Source organism: Chelonoidis abingdonii, chromosome 6 (genome assembly GCF_003597395.2).
Source record: "Chelonoidis abingdonii isolate Lonesome George chromosome 6, CheloAbing_2.0, whole genome shotgun sequence".
NCBI lineage: Eukaryota > Metazoa > Chordata > Testudines > Testudinidae > Chelonoidis > Chelonoidis abingdonii.
In genome coordinates this window covers 39972218-39984429 of record NC_133774.1, presented here as the reverse complement: position 1 = coordinate 39984429, position 12212 = coordinate 39972218, and the positions used below count along the sequence as shown (strand labels likewise).

Genomic DNA, 12212 nt, shown 5'->3' with positions numbered 1-12212 from the left:
CCAACTAGAACATGATATTACAGCTTGACTATTATGTACCAGAGGAAGAGACTAGACTGGACTAGTGCACCAGTGCCTGAGAGACCCATAATGGCAGGAAATAATTAGGTGAGATACACCCAGCTAATCCTGGCAAGTGACCTGCATGCTGCAGAGGAAGTTGTAAAAAACCCTGTGGTCACTGCCAATCTGAGCTGGGAGAAAATTCCTTCTGACCCAACATCTGGCCAGCAGTTAGACCCTGAGCCTGTGAGGGTTGAACCAAACACCTGAAAGGCGAGAGGGGCCTGTACCCCATGCCACAGCAGGCCTGGCTCTCTGGGTTCAATGTCTCATCTCCAACCAGGGCCATGCCTGAGGCTTCAGAGGAAGACGATTTCGGAGAGCCCTTGGGAGGCGACCGGGTCATGTCCAGCCATTTACAAGTTTCCCCCCAGGGGTTGTATAAAAAGTTGTGGGGTGGAGAGCTGAAGTCGTGGCTGTGCAAAGGAGAGGAAAAGATGGGTGAGCTCCTGGGAGCAGGGCCGGCTCCAGGCTACAGCGCGGCACGCCGCGGGGGGCGCTCTGCCGCTTGCTGGGAGGGCGGCAGGTGGCTCTGGTGCAGCTGCCGCAGACACGCCTGCGGGAGGTCCACCGGAGCGCGGGACCGGCGTGCCGCCGTGCTTGGGGCGGCGAAATTGCTAGAGCCGGCCCTGGCCAGAAGGCGCCGGAGTGGCAGCCTAGGGGCTTCGGGAATCTGCGCTCGCCCCTCCGGGCGCCTCCGGCAGGGCCCCCCCTAGCCAGCCAGCGAGCGGCGGCTCCCACCTGCCGCAGCCCGCGCGGCTCAGCCGGAGGGGCGGGCACTGGGCTGGCCCAGCAGGGTGCAGCCCGGCCCAGCCTGTCCCATGGGCGGGGCTGGGGGGAAGGTGACTCAGGGCTCCCCCCACCTCCCAGTGGAGAGCGTGTGTGCGTGGCCGGCGCCGCTGCCACTAGCGCTTGCTGGTTGCGGGGCAGGTGCGGTCCGCGCTCGGGTCTCGCCGCTGGTGAGTGGCCGCGGGGGCTCCGGGCAACTTCCTGGAAACTTTCGGGCCGGGGAGTGAGGTTGGGTCGCCAAGGGCGGGGGAAGGCAGCTGGGCGGGGGGCCAGGCAGGGTGCGGAGGAGGGAAGCTGGGGAAGGCGGGGGGGATCTTAGGGACTGCGGTGGGGAAGGGAGTTGGGGCTGCGGTGGGTGGCAGGTCTAATAGAAGGTGGGTTTGGGGAAAACCGCTGCTCGTTTCCCATTCCCCCTTCAGGCTTTGGGCGAGGTGAGAGCCACGTCCGGCTCCGGGAAGAGGGGCGGGTGCGCTGCAGCCGCTCCGCTGACTGTGCGTGTTGACCGCGCCTCGCTCTAACAAATGGTTGCTGACTGATGGGATTAAAGCCTCAGCGGCTGCAGGCTGAATGTAAGGGACAAAAAGGTGTTTCTAGGCTGACCTACAAAGCCGCGGCAGCATGGCTGCTTGCAGCTAAAATCGCCTCCCCGGGGAATGCGCGCTCGTTTCCCTGTCCGGGAGGGCAGGAGAGGAGAGACAAGTGCAGAGGGTGTGTTTGTTCACGGTTCAGTTTCAGGTTGTAAGCTCTTCTCCCCGATGAGTAATGTGTGACTTTCACTGGAACTGAGCAGAGCTCTTTCCCGAGTGAATCTGTCCCACTCCTACCCGGTACTGGTCTGAATTCTTCATATCTCTTTCCATTCCCCCTGCTCTTACGACACTTGTGCTCATGAAGTTGGTATAAAGTGTGGATTGGGCTTGCCTGACAATATCCCTAACTCATTCTCTTTCTTCCAAACTGCTGCATGCATTGAGATAATAAGCCGAACTTGCAGAACAAGTCATGCCGAAGATGGGAGAGGGGAATGGAACACGTTTGTATTGTGCAAGAGACTACATCAGTGGCTTTATCTGTTGGGAAATGTGTGGTTGGCTTCTACAAACTCCACACCCCATCCAAAGAGAGAGAGACTCAAGGGAGGGACTGTAGATTCAAGACTCCTCAATAGGCTAAAATGTGGAGGGAAGAAGAGGATAGCGGGATGGTAAAGGTATTGAGAGTCTGTACACTTGGATTTGCTGTAGACTTTGTCTGATGCTGTTGGACAAATCACTGAGCTTCTCTGCCTCCTTTCCCTTGCACTAACAGAACTAACTAGCTCAGGGCTTGAAAAATATACTTGATACTTAAATAGACTGAGGACTCTACCTATTAGCTAGACCAGACTTCTTTATATGGGGGAATTAAAATGAATTAACTAAAGGTATGAAGTTAATTGGCATACATTAAAGAAGTGAAACAGCCTTAATCCAAGGAAGATTAAGGCTATGTCTACACTTAAAATGTTACAACGGTATATTTGCACCGCTTCAGCATAGACACTACCTACACCAACAGGAGAGAAGTACTTGAGAGGCGGTAGCTAGATTGATGAGAAGAAGTCTTCTGTTGACATAGCAGTGTCAGCACTAGGTGTTAGGTTGGCTTAACTAGGCTGCTCGGAGCTATGGATTTTTCGTATCCCTGAGCTACATAGTTAAACTGACTTATTTTTCTAGTGTATGCCAGACCTAAGCTACAGCAAACTAATGCCATTTCACTTCTGAATTAGTGCGCACATGAGTTTAATGCACTTTAACTTTTGACAGCTAACTTTGCACCTTTAGTTTAGTTCTATTAACTTTCCTGAGTGTCCCTATCTAGACAAATCCAGGGTCTAAAACTGAAACCTGTGCCTGCTATGTTCCTCCAAGGCTGCATCCACTGCAACAGAAAGGAATAAAACAATTGTATGTTATTTCATTGTACCATTGTCAATCAGGCTTATATTGAATGCTTACGTTTAATTAGTACAGTAGGGCAGGTTGAATAGCAGGAAATGCGTGGAATGTATTTCAAAAATTCCTTTGGTATTAATCTACTAATTATAACTGGTTAAATGCTAGTCAGCAAGTAAGGTTGCTGCATACCACAAAGTATTAATCAAGATAGTCAACAAGTATCAGTAAAAGTAACTAAATAGATTTTTTCTAAGTACTATGTGACCAGCTCTACTTAGTACATTTCCCTGATTTTTTTTTTTTTTTTTTTTCTTTTCCTTCCTGGCCTCACTCTACTCTTTTTGCTACAGTAATCTATTGTATATGCTTTTGTGAGTTGTCTTCAGTGTCTTTCCTCCTTTTTTCCCCTTGCTCCATTACTATATTTTTTCATCTCTTATCTTTCTTTTCTTCTTTCAAACCCTCTTTCTGTGCACCACTTCCTTTCTCTAACTTACCTAATCACTCCTGCTGATCTCATTTGTGCACTCACACATAGGATTTTGAAATTTGCCTAAAAGCCAGAGAACGAACTGTGAGCCTAGGGTGATATTTAGGTGTTTGTCCCGTGTCCTGACTGATCTTTGGTTGGGATGCAATTCATTCCAATATTTCACTCCGCCGGCAGCACTGGGTTTTTTTTTGGGGGGGGTGGGGGGTTTGTTCCGCCAGCGGACCCCCTACCCACCCCCTCATGTGTCCCAATATTTTCTTCCTCTCATCTGGTCACCATAATCAGCCATAGATTGATACAGAGTGTGGGGGTGGAAAGGGGAAACAGCAGGAATGAAGTCCATGCGATTAGGGTGACCAGACAGCAAATGTGAAAAATCGGGATGAGGTGGGGGGTAATAGGTGCCTATATAAGAAAAAGACCCCAAAATCAGGACTGTCCCTATAAAGTCGGGACATCTGGTCACCCTAGAGCTGATGCCCTTTCTATGTGTAGGAAGCAGCAGAGTGCTGGGATCCTTACCCTGAACTTTGCTTAGGTACTCTCAGGGGTAGCTCCAGGCCTCAGCATGCCAAGTGCGTGCTTGGGGTGGCATGCCGCGGGGGGGCGCTCTGCCGGTCGCCGGGAGGGCGGCAGCCAAGCAGCCTTCGGCGGCGTGCCTGCGAAGGGTCCGCTGGTCCCGCGGCTTTGGTGGACCTCTCGCAGGCGTGCCTGCGGAGGGTCCACCTGCGGGAGGTCCACCGAAGCCGCGGGACCAGCAACCGGCAGAGTGCCCCCCGCAGCATGCCGCCATGCTTGGGGCGGTGAAATGTCTAGAGCCACCCCTGGGTACTCTAACTTTCATATCAGCCTCCAGAGCTAGTAGATGCCTGATAAATTTACAGCCTCTCTATTCAACTCTACAAAAACTGGGAGAAGGACCAAGATATCTCATAGGGTTTCCCCCATCCCAGAACCCATTAAATGATTTGGAGGTGGGATTGTTCACTGTTTTACGCCTCCTCCTGGCTACTGCAATGAGAAGGGAGGTTCTGCTACTCTACCTTTCCCACTCAGCTTTAACAGCTGCTCTAGTCTGCTATTGCTGGAAGTCCTCTCTCTCTCTCTCTCTCTCTCTGTGTTTTAAAGCTGCAGCAGAGTAGAATTGATATTAAAATTTGTCAGTTTCACTACAGTGGGGATCTGAAAAATAGTGAAAACTGACAACACTGAAGTTTTCACCCACAAAAGCTTCTGCTCCAATACGCCCCTTAGTCTATAAGGTGCCACAGGACTCTGTCACTTTTTACAAATCCAAACTTAACATGGCTACCCCTCTGATACTGTTGTTATGAAACAGATCTAAAATATGTCAAAGACTCATTATTATTTTACATTTAATGTTAATAGTTTCTATCAAGTTTTTTTTTTAAATAAAATCATTTTGTGTCACTTAAAAACTAAGTGACTTAAATACTATTCTGTATTCCCTTTCAGCCCTGGAAATCAGAACCTGACATCATTGTACTTGTGCATGAGGAGGGGAAAGTGAAACTGACCAGCCAACTTACTTTTATTGTCCAAACGTGAGTGTGATTTAAAAAAAGGTAAATGCAACATTAATGGTGAAAATTAAACTTTAATTTTTTTGTATTATTGTATTATTGAAATAAATAAGAATTTATTTTGTAAAACTCATGTTTCTTTTGAGCAAGAAAATAGAAGCCAAGAAAGGTAATACAAGACAACTTTATTTTGCATATTCTCTGTCATGCATGCTGTTCTCAAAGTGCTTTACAGAACTGAATGATAGAATAGTTAAACAACAAAGGGGAGGAAGAATTGAGGTAAAATCCAAGAATAATAGAAATTATTTAAGATAATACAAAACCTGCAGTTTTTCATCCAGATCATGCCACTAGTCTGTCTGAATACTGTCTTCTTGTTTGAACATTCTTTGGTTTCAGAATATAACTTTACCTGCTGCAGAGGTAGTATTATTTCACTAAAATCATGTTTAATATAGTAAAAGCTGTTCTGTGTGCACTGCTGGAGTATATCTGGAATGGGATTTTATTGGTTTCATATGCTGATGCAACTTTGTTAGCTACATCTTGGCTGCTTATGAAGATGAAGGTCAAACGTGGGCTAAGATACATGCATATTTTAAGTGATATTAATGTTTTTTTAAATGAAAAATGGCCATTATGTTTTAAGGCCTGTAACTAGCATAACTTAGTTTTGTTCTGCTCTGAAAAGCAGCTCTGTAAAAATAGCATTGATCTTCAATTATCTTGATTTTCCTTGTAATGGTGCTCAGAATACCAATGGGTTGAATTTCAGTGGGATTTTGGGTGCCTAACTTGCTTAGGCTCCTCTGAGGATCCCCAGCAAAATATTCATTTAAATGGCACTGAAGCAAACACAAGGTAGGGTCTCTCTTCATGTACTATTGCTCATAATAAAGGTTATCCAGGCCAATTAATCCCTTGGTTCCAACTTTGCAACTCAATGGTTCTCATTACGATAACTGTTCAAACTCAGGTGTCAGTGAATGGAACTCGGCGAACTGTTCTGAAGATTCACAAGAAGAAGTGGAATCAAGACTATGCAGAGCTATGCAGTTAACAAAAGTACAAAGCAGTAAAAATGTACCTTTTTAATTTAACCCCCCCCCCGCCAACCAACCAAAAAAAACCACCCTGTCTCCTCTGTGGCAGCAATGCTACCATTACTGCACATTAGTTTAACTTTCTCTCAACTTGTCAGGAGTGCTGGAAGCTCCTGAGAAGTGTGTGTGTGGGGGGCCCACCGGTGCCTGAACCGTGGCCCCCCACACCCTCGTTCTGCTTTTCCCACCAGGGCGCTGCCCACTGCTTACTCCTCTCTGCCTCACCCTCTTGCTCACCCTTAAGGCAGGAAAAAATTAATGGGGACATGGCCCTCTAGTCCTCCCTCATCCCGCCCACCTGGTCTGGCCCCTCTGCACTTGAGAGGAGCTCTTTGTAGTGACTCTATAGATTTTTACACTGACTTTACACTCAAGTTTGCTATGTTTGCAAATCACTTGACAGTGGTCATGCAGCTCATGTAATATGACTGCTACTTTGTCCTCCTCTTACCTCTTATGTTTTGTCCATTTGTTTTATAGGTGTGTATTAGTGCCTGCCCCAATATCTTTCTTGTGTGTGTACACTACCTAATAAAATGAGACCTTGATCCCTGATAGGGATTTCTAGCACTACTAGAAAATAAATGATTCTGAAAAATAAGAGAATAGATGTGTTGAGTGAGGTTATAATCTTGCAAGGTTTATGTATATGCTTAACACCTGCATTGGAGTGAATAGGGCTACTCACAGTGCATACAATTAAGTATATATGTGAGTCTTTGCAGGACTGGGACTTAAGAAAATACTACTTTTACCATTACTTTTTACTTTACTCTATGAATATCTCCAAGACAAGAACACAGCTACATTGAAGAATTCCCTCCCTGTTACTCTTGTCTTCTAATAGAAGAAAAGAACAAGCAATCCCCATTGCAAGGTCTGAAACACCAAGGATTGATTTGTTGTTGACTTGGCAATAACTTGGATTATAAAGTGAAAATTCAAAAATGTCTTAAACTAATGCCAGATTAATTTGATTTAGTATTTTAATGTGTTCTTTTTTGGCTTGGATATATTCCATAATGGAGCCCTCCATTTGCTTGTGTTCATATTTTTTTCTTTCCAAGAATTAATCTTCATGTAAGTGAATATTTAGATTTTATTTTATTTATTTTTGTCTTGTCACTTGGAGAATGAAAAACTGGAAGTGTTTGTTTATAAGTGGCCAGAATTGATGCTTTGTGACTTGTAACTGTTAGGAATACAGGACACCCAATTAAAAAAAGATCTTGAAATATTACCATTGGAGCTGGTTGGGAGAGGCGGGGAGGGATATTTTTCATGAAAAAGTTTGTGGGAAAACTTATTCCTACTTTTTGAAATACGTTTTCAACTCTCTAATATGCATTTATACACTTCACACAGCCCTGAGTCAGCCATCACCTATTTTCAGCTATTTTTCATGTTTTCTTTTCTTAAACAAGCTTTGCCTATTGGAAAGGTGTTAGCTCAAACATCAAAATATGGGGTTACAGTTAAGACCTGCTAGTTTTTATGCTGTCTGACATGTATTTGTTCCATCCTGAGGGTGCTGTGAATAGGTAATTGGTAATTATTGGGAACAATGATAGTGTATTTTTTAAGGTGAATATTGAAAATTGAATGCTGAAAATATTTTTCAAGTTGAATTCCTTTTAAAGTGCACTTTACTCTAATCATTGGATGATTCTGCCTTAAGGATTGAAAACACTGCATGTTCTCTTCTGTGCAAAAATTCTGAGTAATGGTATAAAGCTGCTTTAGATTCTCTTGTGGAGCTATTAATGATTGAAAATACATTGCTAAAGTTACGTTCTGTACCTTGATTTTTACAATGTTCATAAGGAATATTGGTTGGTTTGAGATACCACATTGGAGCTGGATCCTGTGTGAGTTTAATAAACGGATTTTTGTTTATTATTAAGGCCAAAAATTGTATTCTCAGCCTGCCTCTGCTGAAATTAATGCCTTAGGTCACTTAAATTTATATTAATGTACCAACAAGACAGAGCCTTTTATTCCATGTAAAACTAGGTGGTTAAAAAGAAGTCTGCTTAGGTTTAAATTTTATTAAACCTTTTTTCCTTTGAGACACAATAAAATTACTGGTAGGAGAATCTTGGAAATCACTTAATGTATATCTTTGGTGTTATAAGTCCAGTCCTTTGACATGTTCTTAATTGTAGCAGTCATTTAAAAATAAACTCTGAAAAATTGAAATGTACAAGTTGTAGGAACTTCCCGTATCTGTGGTGTTTTAGATGTGCTTGTAGTTGTCAGAACTGGGAGCACTGGCTGTTGGGAGTCTGAAAGGACAGGAAACAGGAAGGAGGGGGAAGAGTTGAGGAGACTGAGTGAGAGGGTATGTCTACACTACGGGATTATTCCGATTTTTACAGAAACTGTTTTTTTTTAAAACAGATTATATAAAATCGAGTGCATGTGGCCACACTAAGCACATTAATTCGGCGGTGTGTGTGCATGTACTGAGGCTAGCGTCGATTTCCAGAGCGTTGCACTGTGGGTAGCTATCCCATAGTTCCTGCAGTCTCCCCCACACATTGGAATGCTGGGTTGAGATCCCAGTGCCTGATGGGGCAAAAAACATTGTCGCTGGTGTTCTGGGTACAGCCTCACCCCTCCCTCCGTGAAAGCAGCAGCAGCCAACTGTTTCACACCTTTTTTCCTGGGTGAACTGTGCAAACGCCATAGCACAGCAAGCATGGACCCTGCTGAGCTCAAGACAGCAATCATGGACTTTTTAAAGATGTTGCGCATTCTCATGCAATCAATGCTGAACCGGGACCTGCAAAATCAGGCAAGGAGGAGGCGGCTATGGCAGCACAGCGACGAGAGTGAAGAGGACGTGGATGCAGAATTCTCTCAAACCATGGGCCCCTGCGCTTTGAAGATCGTGCTGGTAATGGGACAGGTTCTAGCCATTGAATGCCAATTTTGGGCCCGGGAAACAAGCACAGACTGGTGGGACCGCATAGTGTTGCAGGTGTGGGACGATTAGCAGTGGCTGCAAAACTTTCGCATGCGTAAGGGCACTTTCATGGAACTTTGTGACTTGCTTTCCCCTGCCCTAAACCGCCAGAATGCAAAGATGAGAGCAGCCCTCACACTTGAGAAGCGAGTGGCGATAGCCCTCTGGAAGTTTGCAATGCCAGACAGCTACCGGTCAGTCGGGAATCAATTTGGAGTGGGCAAATCTACTGTGGGGGATGCTGTGATGCAAGTAGCCAAAGAAATCAGTAAGCTGCTGCTACGAAAGGTTGTGACTCTGGGAAATGTGCAGGTCATAGTGGATGGCTTTGCTGCAATGGGTTTCCCTAACTGTGGGTGGGCGGGGGAGGGGGTGATAGATGGAACTCATATCCCTATCTTGGCACCAGAGCACCAGGGCACCCAGTACGTAAACCTGAAGGGATACTTTTCAAGGGTGCTGCAAGCACTGGTGGATCAGTTTCTTTCCCCAGGAATGGGGACTCCTGCACCGGACGCAACTCACAGGCCCTAACACTACTCAGCCACACCATAAACTCTGCAGCAAGGGTAATGTCCATACTTCCAGACCGTCTTGCACTAACATGCACATTGGGCCAAGTTGAAATGATCCTACGGAAAAGGTTAATGCTCAAATCCCTGGTATGGAATGCCAGAGTTACTGGGGGTCCTGTAGGAACCAACTGCCTACATGGGCTACCTCCCTGGCCAGGAGACCTAACGCCCTGGCACAGCAAGCGACAGTAGTTCAGGAAGACTTCCTCCGGATTCCAGAACGGCTGAGCATACTGCAGATGGTGGTAGAATTTACGCCCACTGGCAGCGATGAAAGGCCGGGGTGCATTAGCTGGCCACTCGCTCAGACCTCAGCCAAATTGGTTTTGGGAACCCAATTGCTATGCTGCTTGCAAATGTCCCTGACAATCCATGATGCCAGAAGGGGACCTCAGGCGGTGGTCGGGATGCTGAGGCATTCAACCTGGCTGTTGATATACCAACCATGCAGTCTGACAGTTGCATATATTAGAAGAGCACTCCAAACATGCTGTTAGCCTTAAGAGAAGCCATTAAAACCAATAGGCAGCAAGTCCAGGGTGCACTAACTCTTGACTCTTGTTCAATGTAACCTCCTTGATGAACTACCCCCCCCTTGATTTGACCCTCATTCCTAAGTATGGCAGACCACCTTCCGCTGTTGTACAGCTTCTGATGCAAGTAGCAAATAATCAATTTCAGGGTGAGAAGAAAAGGTAGTGAATCTTTATTAATGTGCGGTCATGGCGTGGAGTGGCTTTGCTCAATCCAATTCCCACTGTGGTGAACACACTAATGGAGCCCTATGTTTGGACCTTATACTTAAGCACCGGGCACCAAATCACCTGTAATAAACCGCTCAGGTAGCACCGGATTTTGGAAGGCTGTGATAGATGGAACCCATATCCCTATCTTGGCACCAGAGCACCAGGGCACCCAGTACATAAACCGCAAGGGGTACTTTTCCATGGTGCTGCAAGCACTGGTGGATCACAAGGGACGTTTCACCAACATCCATGTGGAATGGCCGGGAAGGGTTCATGACGCTCGCGTCTTCGGGGACATTACTCTGTTTAAACGGCTGCACCAAGGAAATTACTTTCCAGACCAGAAATTAACAGTTGGGGATGTTGAAATGCCTGTAGTTATCTGGGGGACCCAGCCTCATGAAGCCATACACAGGCAGCCTGGACAGTGGTCAGGAGCTGTTCAACTACAGGTTGAGCAAGTGCAGAATGGTGGTAGAATGTGCATTTGACTCTTTAAAGGCACGCTGGCGCACATTACTGACTCGCTCAGACCTCAGCCAAACCAATGTCCCCATTGTTATTGCTGCTTGCTGTTTGCGCCACAATCTTTGTGAGAGTAAGGGGAAGACCTTTATGGTGGGATGGGAGGCTGAGGCAAATGACCTGGCCACTGATTACGCACAGCTAGACACCAGGGCGATTAGAAGAGCACACTAGGAAGCGGTGCGCATTAGAGAAGCTTTGAAAACCAGTTTCATTACTGGCCAGAGTACTGTGTGACTGTTGTGTTTGTTTCCCCTTGATGGAAAGCCCCCCCTTCCCCCCCCCGCCGATTGACTCATTCCCTGTAAGCACCCCCCCTTAAACACAACTTGCTTTCTAAGGAAATAAAGTCACTCGTTTAAAAATCATGTATTCTTTAGTAATTAATTATAAAAAGAGGGAGAGAACTGACAAGGTAGCCTGGGTGGGGTTTGGGAGGAGAATAGGGAAGGAAAAGACCACTAAAAAAAATTTCATAATAATGAGAGCCTTTTAGTTGGGCTATCCACTGGGGTGGAGTGGGCAAGTGCACATAGCCTACCCCCAAGAGTTCTTACTCATCTGGTAGGTGAGGAGGCTAAGGAACATGGTGAGGGGGGAGGGTGGTTACACAGGGGCTACAGCGGCACTCTGCGATCCTGCTGCCATTCCTGAAGCTCCACCATATGCTGGAGCATGTCAGTTTGATCACGCAGCAGCCCTAGAGTTGCATCCCGCCACCGCTGATCTTCTTGCCGCCGCCTCTCATCTTGAGCGTCCTTCCTATCCTCACGGTCGTCCCTTCTGTTCTCACAGTCACTGGCATCTTTCCTGTACTTTGATACCACGTCCTTCCACTCATTCAGATGAGCTCTTTCATTGTGGGTCACTTCCATGATTTCCGAGAACATTTCTTCTTGCGTCTTTTCTTTCCTCTGCCTTATCTGAGATAGCCTTCGGGACGGAGTAGGGATGCTTGAAAAATTTGCAGCTGCATGAGGGAGGGAAAAAAGAGAGAGAAGTATTTAAAAAGATACATTTTAGAGAACAATGGTCATACTCTTTCACTATGAACAACACTATTCACCTTACATAGCACATGTGTTTTCACTACAAGGTCGCATTTTGCATCTTAATATTGAGTGCCTGTGGCTTTGGTGTTAGAGATCACAGATGCAGGTCCAGGCAGCAGAATTTGGCTTGCATGCGGCCATGGTAAGCCATTGTCTTTCGTCTTCTGCAGCCTTCATCTGCAGCTTTCCCAAATAGCAAGCAAAGCCCATTGAGTGCTGGTTCTTTCATGTTAATGTGCAGCAGCAGAAACCACCCCATGGCTGGTATCATGGAAGATCACTGCTAAACACCCCACCCCTCCTCCCAACCGTGTGGCTGGTAGCAGGAAAGATCCCTGCTAACCAAACGCGGAAAAGCTCGGTGCCAATCGCACCCCTCCCCTTCTCCCCGCTTGGCTACCTGCAGGGAAG

The 12212-nt window shown here is 46.2% G+C and overlaps 1 long non-coding RNA gene across 1 annotated transcript; it reads right to left on the bottom strand.

Moving 5' to 3' along the window:
* Positions 1–11106: 11106 nt before the first annotated feature.
* LOC142047043 (uncharacterized) lies at positions 11107–11961 on the bottom strand. The gene is made up of 2 exons (XR_012656190.1): positions 11821–11961; positions 11107–11719 (listed from the first exon to the last, which is right to left on the bottom strand). It is a non-coding gene; the product is annotated as an uncharacterized LOC142047043 (long non-coding RNA).
* Between the last annotated feature and the right edge of the window lie 251 nt (positions 11962–12212).